This window comes from Nannospalax galili, unplaced genomic scaffold, assembly GCF_000622305.1.
Source record: "Nannospalax galili isolate Female #2095 unplaced genomic scaffold, S.galili_v1.0 scaffold979, whole genome shotgun sequence".
In the NCBI taxonomy this organism is placed as follows: Eukaryota; Metazoa; Chordata; class Mammalia; order Rodentia; family Spalacidae; genus Nannospalax; species Nannospalax galili.
Genome location: NW_008343671.1, coordinates 5,318 through 9,546, shown reverse-complemented (window position 1 = coordinate 9,546; position 4,229 = coordinate 5,318). Strand labels below are relative to the sequence as shown.

General features: G+C 44.3%; 1 long non-coding RNA gene and 1 pseudogene across 1 annotated transcript in view; one reads left to right on the top strand and one right to left on the bottom strand.

Annotated features, from left to right (window-relative positions):
- The window catches only part of LOC115071518, a 2,693-nt gene extending 2,268 nt beyond the window's left edge, over nucleotides 1-425 (top strand). The window contains exon 3 of the long non-coding RNA XR_003850598.1: nucleotides 334-425. This is a non-coding gene — a long non-coding RNA (uncharacterized LOC115071518). The remainder of the gene's footprint in view (nucleotides 1-333) is intronic.
- LOC115071521 overlaps nucleotides 1-1,917 on the bottom strand; it is a 4,641-nt pseudogene extending 2,724 nt beyond the window's left edge.
- Nucleotides 1,918-4,229: the final 2,312 nt, after the last annotated feature.

The window sequence follows — 4,229 nt, the reverse complement described above, 5'->3', positions numbered from 1 at the left end:
CCCTTTTTTGGTCTTTTTTGAGACAGAGTCTCCCTGTAGCCCCAGCTGGCCTGGAACTCACTATGTATACACACCAGGCTGGCCTTGGGTTTTTTTTAAACTTCTCCCATGCTGAGATTAAAGGTGTGCACCACTACTCTCGGCATTAAATGAAATATTTCTAATAGCTTCAACTTGGCCTCAAGGACTTGGAGCTTAGAAGCAGAATAATGTAAAATGAAAAACCCAGCAGCACACAGCACATAGGGGCAAAGGGTCCAAGGTGTTACTTCTCATACTCAGGGACGTTCACCCTGCTAAAAGTTATTTGTGTACCTTGTGCTCTTGATACAGGTCTCCTGACTTTTATGAAGAAGTGAAAATTCAGCTCCCTGCTAAGCTCACAGTAAATCACCACCTCCTGTTCACCTTCTATCACGTCAGCTGTCAGCAGAAGCAGGGAGCCTCTGGAGAAAGTCTTCTGGGATATTCAGTGAGTTGTTTTCAACTTGCCAGTTGGCACTGCAGTCCCTGGTGAAGCCCTGCAGAGATGGCAACTGCATCCTCTTCTCTTGTCTTCTCTCAGAAGTTGCCAAATTGCCATCCAAGGGACAGCAGAGAGCAGAAATGACTAGAAAACAGCACATTCTACAAATGGAAAGAAAGCTGGTGGCTGGTGAATCTTTAAAGGATGCTCATTAATTTAAGAAAAGGGCATTGCAATATCTGTTATTTCCAAATTTAATATATGTGCTTCACGGATAGAATTCTCTCTTTTCCTCAAGGGGGAAAAGTTATTCCTTTAAAAAAATTTTAAGGATAAAATAAATATTGGAGTATACACACACACACACACACACACATACACACACAGGCTATAAAGAAAAATGCTACTACTTGGGCTCTGGAAGCAGATATCATTGATACTCCCATTTCAAGAACTCTCAGGAAATTTATAGTGCAAAGAACTGGACAGAAACTACTTCCAGAAGGCGACCTGGTCAATATCTAATTGATGTTTAGCTGCATTTGATTGCCATGAGCTAGATAAATTGCCAGAGTCCTGTGCTGCGATAAAAACTGCTTTGCTCTCGACATCATCTGTTTCAGTGGCTGCCGATTCTCCTAAATGAACGTCTTCAAACTGGATCCTACTGTCTCCCAGTTGCCTTGGAAAAACTGCCATCCAACTACTTCATGCATTCTGCTGAGGTAATCAGCAGCTGGCCAGCAGCTGCTTCCTGTCCACTTGTGGTCTTGGATCACCTTCCCACACCCACTTCCCTTTCCCTTAGGCACACCTGAGGGTGCTCACTGTGTCCTCTAGAGCAGTCATCCTCAGTACCTTGAGTTTTCTGAGAGCGCGTTGTTCTGACAGGATGGGAGGAATACCTGGCTGGGAAAGAACCCTTACTCATTTAGATGTCACATCAGAATGTTCGGTAGATGCAAAGTGTCCCATGTGCCGAGGCACTGCTACTTCACTTTATCTGTAGCATCAGAGCTCACTGAGTCATGTTTTATAGATGAGAGGCAGCTTGAGCCCACTTATGATAGACACCGCTCCTAGCAAGTATCCTTATGAAGCGTTTCCAGATCTGAGTCCAGCTGCTTCTCCCCTGCACCAGTGGTCACAGCCCAGGTGGATGGGCTGTAAAGGGGCCAGTGTCAAAGCCTCTGCTCTGCCAGTATCCTGCCCTTCCTCTTGCCTTTGCAGTCTGCTGCAGAATCCTCATTTAGAGACAGTCCCGAGACTCGCCTGGCCACACAAGCTTCCACTCTCATGCTTCTTGATCCCTTTAGCCGAGGTTTACATCAATGAGTATTATTTTGAAGCAAATCCCTGACATTATGTCAATCCGTTCATGAACATTGTAGCATGTATCTTGAATACAGGGCTCTTTGTAAGCCAACACAAAAATACCTTAAGCCAGGCATGGTGGCTCATGCCTTTAATCCATGCACTTGGGAGGCAGAGGCGGGCAGATGTCTGTGAGTTCAGGGCCAGCCTGGTCTACATAGTGAGTAGGACAGCTGGGGCTACAGAGAGACCTTGTCTCAAAAATAAAACAACAAAAACACAAAAATAAACCCAAAAGACCTTAAAACTGACTTAATCCAGATGGGAGAGATGGCTCAGCAGTTAAGAGCACTGACTGTTCTTTCAGAAGACCCGGCTTTGAATCCCAGAACCCACATGGCAGCTAGCTAACAACTATCTGTAACTCTGGTTCCAGGGCATTGGACGCCCTCTTCTGTTCTCTGGGCAGTGCATGACAAGGGCACATTTATAGATGTATAGGCATAGCACTTAAACACACAAAATTAAATAAATTAATTTTAGAAACTGAATTAATCCTTAATATCATCCAGTACCCTATCAGTGTCCACCTTTCCGACTCCTCATTGGGATCATTTTACAGTTCTCTGATTGGGGACCAAGTGAGGACTGTGTGGTATTGCTTTGTATGTCTTTAGTCTGAAGTTCCTCCTTTAATTCTTGTTTTCTTTTCAGTTTTTAAGTTGAAGACACTCACAGAACATTGAATTTAGAGAGAACCTTTACAGTAATCTTTCTTCCCGGTTCTTTCACTGTGCCCGCCAGCCCCCCAGACTAACTTGTCCTCTGCCTTAGACTGAAGCTGCTCTCCTTGACACCAGGGCCAGCCCACGTGCAGACATTGTGATTCATCTTTATGGCCTAGGCATACAGTGACTTGCAGAAACCTCCACAACTACTTTTCCAGAGCCAGCGTAGGGATGTTTGCCTATAATCTCAGCTCTCAGGAGGTTGAGGCAGGAGAATTACCAAAAGTCTGAGGCCCACTTGGGCTGCCTAGTGACACAATGACTCAAAATCAAACACAAGGGCTGGAGAGATGGCTCAGCAGTCAAGAGTACTGTCTGCTCTTAAGAAAGATCTGGGTTCCATTCCCAGCACTCACATGGCAGCCCACAACAGTAACTCCAATTCTAAGGGATATGACACCTTCTTCTGGCCTCTGCAGGCATTGCATACATGTGGTACACTTACATACATGCAGGCAAAACACATACACATAAAAATAATTAATAGGGGCTGAAGAGATGGCTCAGCAGTTAAGAACACTGGTTGTTCTTGCAGAAGACCCAGCTTCAAATCCCAGAACCCACATGGCAGCTAACAGCTGGCCGTAACTCCAGTCCCAGGGGATCCAACAGTATCTTCTGTCCTCCACAGGCATTGCATGGTACAGGTGCACTTACCTACATGCAGGCAATATGCACATACACATAAAGTAAAAATAATAAATAAAATATGAAAAAAATTTTAATCATTAATAAATATACAAATAAAGCGAAAACTCTGCTTTCCCTTTTCAAGCTACATAGTCTAATTTCATAGAACTCCCCCTTTTTTCCTAAAGCATAGAATAAAAACTGAGGTTTCGTTGTTGTTTTTTTTGCTTGTTATTTGCTTTTTTGTTTTATTTGCTTTTATTTCTAATATTTTCAAACACAGAGTTCATATAGCCCAGGCTGGCCTCAAATGTATTAAATAGCCAAGAATGGCCTTGAATTCCTGATCCTCCTACCTGGGCCTCCCTGTAGACCTGCACCACCCATAGTCATGTAAACCTGAGTTTTTGAGACAGACAAACCAGATCCAAAGTCTGGATCTGCCATTCTCTGGCTATGTGAGTGTGTGTGAATTGTTTACCTCCTCTGACTCTCAAAGATGAAATGAAATCCATATCTGCCTATAAGGCTGCTGTGGACATTAAATAAGATCACGCCTATCAAGCAGGAAATAATACTGAAGTTTCTTTTGCCTGCTTGGTCTAAGCTATCTTCACAGAGCCACCTTCAACCCTATCAGTATCCTTCATACCTGCTCTGTCCAATACAGTAGCTACAAGTGGCTTATGAGGTCTTGTGATGGGACTGGTCCTAACCCAATGCTATCAGCATAAACTATGCACTAGATTTCAAAGATTTGGTATTGAGAAACTACATATAAGCTGGGTATGGTAGCACACATCTTTAATCCCAGGACTCGGGAAGCAGAGCTCTGTGAGATCAAGGCCAGCGTGCTCCACATATCCAGTTCCAGCCCAGCTGGGGCTACATAGTGAGACCAAACCAGGAATGGTGGCATAAGCCTATAACCCCAGCAAAAAGGAGGGGGATGCAGAAGATTGCAAGTTTGAGGCTAGCCTGGGCTACCTAGTGAGTTCCAGGCCAGTCTGGGCTACACAGCAACACCCTGC